Here is an 8,007-nt window from a genome sequence, read left to right as displayed (position 1 = left end):
TTGATGTAAGTTTTTTCTCTCCAGAAAGATGTTTCAGCAGATGTTGGTTTGTGTTTTCAGTTGGTTGGCTGCTGGCGAACGAGATAAAATAAAGGACCGTCAGAGGATAAGGAGGAGAGAATCATGGTAAGTACTAACATATTTTAATACTGCTGAAATCACTGGAGATCAGATACAGGTATCTATGTAAAAGACAGCGATGGGAGATTAAGTAGAGGTTATCTACATAAACAAAGGCATAAAATTTGACAGTTTGTTCTCAGCCTCACAAGTGCTGTTTTAGCCTTTGTTTTAAATTTTTTGTTAAATACCTAACCAGATGACTCTACGTGTAGTTAAATCAGTATCACATGCTGATGACCCCCCAAAGTAGAAAGAGTAGAGAAATTATGCATGTTAAATACTGGTTTGGATTATCATTCACTGTCTAGTAATAATGAGTGGTCTGTCTTCATCTGTCCTGATTCAGTTCGTGTCTTCAGCTGCTGTAGCAGGGATATGTGTTGGTGTTGTTCTGCTGATAGTGACTGCTGGTGTGATTTACTATCGCAAGCGTCAACAAGCAGGAAGATATTGTGAGTATTGCATAAAGATGTTCTAATAAGATGCTAAATTGTGATTTATTGTGTGAAAATAATCTTAACAGATGTGAAAATGTGTGTTTTTATTGTAGCTAACCAATGTAATGTTGTGTTTATTTGAATTACAGGATCAGGAACCAGGACTCAGCGCAGTGATCAGGTGAGATACTGTGTGAACTCAATCTGTCTGTCTGCAAAAAACTGTTTCAATGTATCATCGGGAGCAGTGTTATAAATACATTTTCATATTAGTGACGTGTTGTACAGTGTTATTAGTATCATTTATTATATTTGTTTCCATCATTTTTATTTTATTTTTCATTTTCATTTTAGTTATGCTTTGGTTGTTTTTATTTCATAGCTTACAGTTTTTATTGTGAAATTTTTTTTTTTTTTTTTTTTCATGTTTATTAGTTTGTATTTTTAAATATGTCTATACTGTTTTCTTTTTTTAATTTAAGTTTTAGTTACTTTAGTTCATCCGGAGTTAAAGTAAATGAAAAAGGAGAAAAAAATGCCCTGATAGACACTACCTGATCAAGATATATATTTTTTTCTTATTTTATTTTAGTAACATTTATTTAAAGGTTGCTAATGTTTTTTTTTTTTTTTTATTTTTATTTTTGGTTTTTGTTTAGTTAGCTGTAATTAATCTGGTCATTAGCCAGAAACATCCTACATTTAAAGGCCTTTTTGTTAATAGTTTATGAAAAAGTAGATTTTAAAAATCCAGGTCTCTTGTACTTTTGCGTTGTGTAACTTAAACTTCAATCTTGTTCATTTCTTTTTAACATTTGAATCTTTTTTTTTAATTTTACAGTTTTGTGGTACATGCTCCTCTGTTAATCTTGCTGACAATGGATCTGAGCCTGCTGCTGCTGAGACCTTCCCGTGACGGCGAAATGTGAATACCACAGTGAGACATCAGGTTTATGTGACGCTTGTGACACTGTCACCCAGGACAACGTGTCCACTGCTCAATATATTATAATGATTTTATGTATATTTGACTTTTAATACTTTTTATTTTATGTTGTCTTTAGCCATTTTATTACTCTTAACCAGTTTAATGTGTGTATGTCTTTAAATGACTCATGTTTATTAGTTTTTGTTGTTAAATATAGCTGTACAGTTTTATTTTTGAATTTAAGTTTTAGTTACTTTAGTAAATGAAGTTAAAGTAAATTAGAAATGATGACGGTGGTAGTAAAGATAAAAGTTTGCTGTCACCATCAGCACTTCGAATGCACGACAGTGGACCAATCAGGATCAACTTCTATTTATCATGTCGCTGGACTGCTCCGTGACAGCCGGAAAGATTAAAGTGGTTAAATATTTTAAATGTTAATATATATAATAAGTATATAGCCAGTGAAACATTTTTAATTTTTTATTATATTTTAAAGAATTGATAATAATAAAAAAAAAATGTCTGTTTTCTGATAAATATGTTTTTGTAAAAAGGTTGCTAGCGACCGGAGGTAGGCCTATGTAATAGTGTAAGTGTAAGGTGTGGTGGCGGGGGGGGGTTTCCTGCAACAATAAAAATATCTGATGACTCAATACAATGCAAATTCTCTTTCATTTTCCACGAGAGTGGCACTGTTTTATAGACAATGACGATGTGATGTTTCACAATTCACACATAATTACAGATCGGCTTTGAATGGCTTTGATCTTATTTACTGCAGCAGAACAAGCAATTAAATATAAGTGTCACTGTCGTTGGTCGTTTGCAATGGTGAATGTGTGAATATGCGGTCAAATGTTATTTTTAAGACGCGCTGAAAATGATAGTTTTGAGAATATGGTTGAGATCGCAACAGAGATATCGTCTGCTCAAATTGAACCCTTCATCATTTCAAAAGGTAATGGGATATGCATTATTTTACTCCTTTGTAATTGTTATTAAAATATCAGAAGAGTTTTACTCTATTGCAGCAGTCCATCCGTGTTATATATAGGTCCAGGTCCTATATGATTGCCACAACATTCATGCATTTAAGGGTTAAACTTTGTGAAACAACTTTGCTAAATCGTGTTTTCTTGCAGTTTAAAGTCTTAAATTTGACATTATTAAGCCTTAAAGTCAAATGGTCAACAATTTAATTGATGAGGTCTTAATTACAAAACGTTAAAGGTAACATATTATACAGCTTTCTGGAGTTTTATTTTAGGTTTTGATGTCCTTAAGATTATATATTTGCGGCATAAGTACCAAAAACACTCTAAATATATATTTTTACAGCACTTAACACAGGAGCTCTGCTTAGAACAAGTCGATTTTAGCCTAGTTAATATTCATGAGCCTCTCTTCTGATTGGCCTGTTGTTTTCTGAGTGATGACGCCCAGGCCAGAGCCATAGAAAGAGAGAGTTGCGTCAACGGAAGTCCAAAACGCTCGATCGTCACGTGATTCACGTAGACCTCAAATAGTTCCAGGAAGTTCATAGCAGTTAATAGAAATACATTGAGTTAGAGAGACAGAACTGTAATTTTTGGTGATTAGACGAGACTAAATAATTTATTTACATCATTTATAAAATAATGTATACATATATACGTAGTATACATACGTCGTTATATCAATGTTGTTTTTAAAATATAAAATCCGCTAATATTTGAGGATTAATGCGGTCAGCTATCCTTACCTGCCTTGTCAACATATTTTAGGCTGAAGTTACCATGGTAAACGTCTGTGTTTGCTATAGAAACGACATTGTGGTCTTCTACCAAGGTAACTTCAGCCTCTATATAAATATAATTAAATATGTATGTTTGTTCTTGCATGTAAGTCAAGCTCAAAATTAAAAAAAAAAAACCTTTTTTAGACATTTAATCAAATATTTTATGTATGTTGACTTTCGTTATGCACAGCAATCACTTATGCATATATAATGAACTATAAAGCATGTTGTCCTAGAACAGTCTTCACTGTAGTTTGCTGTGCTGCTTGGGAGTGCTCCAGTCACTCACAGAAAGGAGTGTGAACGTATGGTTTCCCTACTGATCTGGAGAGGAGAAAAAAAATGCATCAAGTTTTGTTAATTTCACACTTATTTGTAAAGTACTTTTTAGTATACACGTTGTTTCAAAGCAGCTTTACAGAAAATGAATGTTTCTACATAACAAATAAGAGTTCTGTTAACAGGTCTAACTGTGCCAAAGTAATGTTCATATGGCAGAAATGTTCTGAAATTAGGCTGTACAAATCATGCAGTTAAGTAATGTCATGTGTTCAGAAACAATGAAGTCATGTTGATTACAATGCAAAGCAAATTTATCAGTTTTGTATGTTTATTCATCTGAAGTCCTCTCAAGGGTTGGCTTCCTCTGAAGTCTTTGTAAAAGGCTGGATATACAGTAGTCAGGAGGAGCAATCTATAGATTACACCAACACAATGTGATGGAATCATAAAGGGAAAAGGCAATTTTTCACAAAGACACAAAGAACAGGGAGAGACTTGCCAAAACCAGTGAAGAGACTCATTGTGAGGGTGATGTCTCTTTACGGAGTCTTCAGGTGGTTGTTGTTCTGAAAGCAAGATACAAATGTTTGTTGTTGTTTTTTTGTATGGTTTTAGTTTAGTTAGCTGTAATTACCCTGGTCATTAACAGAAACATCCTATATTTAAGGCCTTTTTGTTAATAGGACAGGACACGTGTCACTGCTCAATATATTATAATGATTTTATGTATATTTGAATGTATATATTCCAATGGAAGTGCTCATCCCTAACCCCTTGGAGGTGGGGACTTTTGAGAGTGAGCAGAGCATGTGCGTGGCATTAGCTGTGTCCCAAAGTTGAGTCCCAAATGTGTAGCACACTTCGGAAGGCCACGGACTTCGAAGACCCAGACCTCCGAAGTGCACGAAGGGTCCTCCGAAGTGCGTGAGATGCTCCGCCTTCACAGGATTTCCTAATTCCGTCACCAGGTGTTTCTGATTAGCGCTCTGTCGCATAGCAACGGTGAGAGAAGAGCGCTGCCGAGAGGACAGTCCTGCCAGGATAGGAGGAGCCAGAACTGCTCGGTTTTGTTTTTATGATTTAACTCATAATGGAGGAGACGGTGATGAACCTCAGGCTTAGCCAAGAACGAGGCCAGGTAAACTACACTGGTTTGCTGCGATCTTCGTCGGATTACAACTTTAAATGCAGGTACTGGCTTGAGTTTACTTGAATAATGTAATGATAGATACGAAAAACTACAAAATACACACATAGCAGTTCAAATGCTGACTGATATCTTACAAAGGTGCGATTTTATGTAGTTTATTGTCTTTACCATATGTAGACAGGTTTTTGCAACCCGTATTTTTTTTAGGCAGTTAACCATAAAAATAAAACTGTATATTTAAAAAAAATAGAGCATAGTACAGCTTAATGTCCAGCAATTTTTTAAAATTTCTAATAAATTTAATAACCTTGAACATATTTAGAAGTAAACTGCAACATACACAGAAGTGCAGCAGTATCATTAATGTAAAACCATCCTGATAAATTATTTTTTTCAAGACAATACTGCACATACCTTTACTTTTACTCTCAATACCTTAAGTATATTAGAGTATGCAAGATAATACCTTTTACTTAAAGGATAGTTCAGCCAAAAATAAAAATTCTGTAATCATTTACTCACCCTTCAGTTGCTCCAGGTTTGTTTATTTTTGGGTTTAAAAGGTTTTAAATATGACTAGTAGTTTTTCCCCAATATGGTATTGGTAGTTACTAAAAGTAGTTTACTAAAGTATGTCGATATTTCTTGTACTAATTACGTTGTCATATCTCTAAACAATTTCTCTTTTCCTTCTTTCCCTAAATCAGACCAGACCCTGTACTGCAGGATGGCAGGTGAAAAGCTGAATGGGGCAGTGCTGGACAGGTGTTTAATGGTTTTGTTCTGAGCAGGGAGACCCTGACTGTGAACTGGATTACTTGAAACGGAGACAATGGTCCAGATCCAGATGATGTTTCTCTTCTGTCTGCCAGCGGTAGAATCATACAGATGGTCTCCAGAGTGTTTGACATGTCCCTCGTTCACTGTCACTGTCACCGCATTGTCCTCCGAGTCTCTGAGGAGGTGCTGGCCATTCACCAAGAGATTCACCTCCTGAAGACCCCAGAACACATGGAGGCAGGGCCGGGCTCAAACTGATGTTGTTTTTCTGATGTTAAACCTAAGCTATGTTGCAAATGGTTGTAAAAAGTACTTTCTATTATGTATAGAACAATTTGTTTTAATGTGTAAAAAAGTATTTACAGACACAACAAATAAACAAAATAAAAGAAATGTTTTGTGAAAAAAAAATATAAGCTGCATTAAAAAAAATTAACAATGTACATAAGCACTTTTTATTTACACATGTGAATATGCAAAACAAAAATACAAAATGTACAGAAAGTATTCAGGCTTATTTACGAATAAATTACACACAAAAAATGAATAATGTATACAATTTATGCATTTCATTTTTAACTTGCATCACAAAAATAAACTACAGAATATTAGGTTGTTTTCATGACAATATGACATTTTAAAAACTATATTGTCAAAAAAAACTGTTTCTCTTTGGCTTGGCAAATGTTTATCTTGGAAGAATGTATTGTTTGAGTTTGATGTCCTCCTGTCCACTCGCTCCCTCACCTGTCTCAGGACACTTCACAAATAAACCATGCCTGTTAACAACAAAAACACATGCTCCCTTTCTCCAGAATAGTTTCAAAACAAAAGAAAAGGGAAACACTTATGAAAAAAGACAGGTTTGCCATCTTAACATTAGAAAATATGACACAGCAGGACATTCATACAAAATACTGAAGTGCTAAAGTTTGGTTAAAACATTTGTAGACATTTCCTGCATGACAGCACTTTAAAAACACAACAAAGGGAAAGACCATTGCCTTATAGTGGCTGTCTTTATTGTTTGTGGGCTTTATGTTTGGCTTTGTGTTAGGCTTTTTGTTATTAAGATAGGTATTTGATTTAATGATTACACAATACTTACATTTCAATGTGAAGTCCTCCACAGAACTCTCACGCATTTAACACTTCCGCTAGGTATTTGATATGCACGCAAGTGCTTCTGGGATATGGAAGGGTGCGAAGTGTCCATAAGATGTACACTTCATTTTCCTGGGAAATGAAGGGCGCATTTTAAGTCGCTTTCGAAATTCGTAAGCCTTCGTCGCGCCGCGGTGACGCATTCGCACTTCAAATGCGGTCTTCGAAGTGCACCATTCTGACTTTGGGACAGCTTGCGTCGTGACGCTGTGACGCAATCGCACTTCACATCCGCACACTTCGGAGTCCCAACACTTCAGTTGGGGACACCTTCGTCGCGCCACTGTGACGCATTCGCACTTCAAATGCGCACCGTCACTCCGGAGTCAGTGCTACTTAAGTTTGGGACACAGCTATTATGTAGTTGTTTTGGAATGCACTTGACAAAGGGAGTGATGTAATTTCCTCATAATTTTCAGCTGGGATGTTTCCATGACAACACAGCACAGTGTCGTCAGCAGATTCGCTGATTGACACCGGCATAAAAAAGATACATTTAATTTTTTAATTAATTAAGTTTTTATATTATATAATTATTTTTTTATTATTATATTAGCATATTTTAAAAAACTTTGTAAAATAAAAATTGCATGTTTTTTTGCAACAGTTATTCTAACAACAATAAATAGACATTTCTGACATTGAAACAGCGACATCTGCTGATGGACACCGTGCTGCGCTGTTACGGTGTTAATCATGCAGAGAGTGGATTTGCAAGTGAAGTTTGCACTGTGTGACGAACCATAAATATTCCACCCCTTCCATGCCCATTGCTGGGAAAGGAAACAAATTGGTGAAAATTATTAAAAGAGAGATAAAATATGGAAAGAGGAGTGTGCATTACCTGAATACGGGACACAGTTCTGTGACGAGCTGCAGATCAGTTCTGTTTTCTCTGCTGAAGAGTCCTGTCAAGTTCAGGTATTTCTTCTCGATGCTGCATTTTAAAAAATATATTCCCCTGAACTTCATCCAGTCTTGTTATTGGTTGTGATTTAAAGGGTTCTAATTTTCTTTTAATCTTATGTAACTGGTGGAATCATCTATACCTGTTGATGTAAACCTGCCTAGTATCCGAATTTATTGTAATTTGCTAAAAATGTGAAAAATATTCTGGGTTAGGGCGCCACTTTAAAAAACGGCTTATAATGTAGGCAGAGGTGGAAAGTAGCGAATTACATTTACTCGCGTTTACTGTAATATGAGTAGCTTTTTTGTCTGTACTTCTACTTTTTAAAGTAGTTTTTAAAATCTGTAATTTACTTTTACTTAAGTATATTTGTTTGAAGTATTGTACTTCGCTAACATTTTAAAAACACATTAATTACGGAGTAAAGAAAAAAAAATCCCTCCCTGGAAACTA

At 35.1% G+C, this 8,007-nt stretch overlaps 1 long non-coding RNA gene across 1 annotated transcript; it reads left to right on the top strand.

Moving 5' to 3' along the window:
- Positions 1-448: 448 nt before the first annotated feature.
- On the top strand, positions 449-1,479 carry LOC122144033. Its single transcript, XR_006159503.1, has 3 exons — positions 449-575; positions 710-741; positions 1,402-1,479. It is a non-coding gene; the product is annotated as an uncharacterized LOC122144033 (long non-coding RNA).
- The last annotated feature ends 6,528 nt before the right edge of the window (positions 1,480-8,007 follow it).

The sequence above is a fragment of the Cyprinus carpio genome, unplaced genomic scaffold, assembly GCF_018340385.1.
Source record: "Cyprinus carpio isolate SPL01 unplaced genomic scaffold, ASM1834038v1 S000006579, whole genome shotgun sequence".
Taxonomy (NCBI): Eukaryota; Metazoa; Chordata; class Actinopteri; order Cypriniformes; family Cyprinidae; genus Cyprinus; species Cyprinus carpio.
The sequence above is the reverse complement of the archived record's forward strand: the minus strand, read 5'-3'. Positions and strand labels throughout refer to the sequence as shown.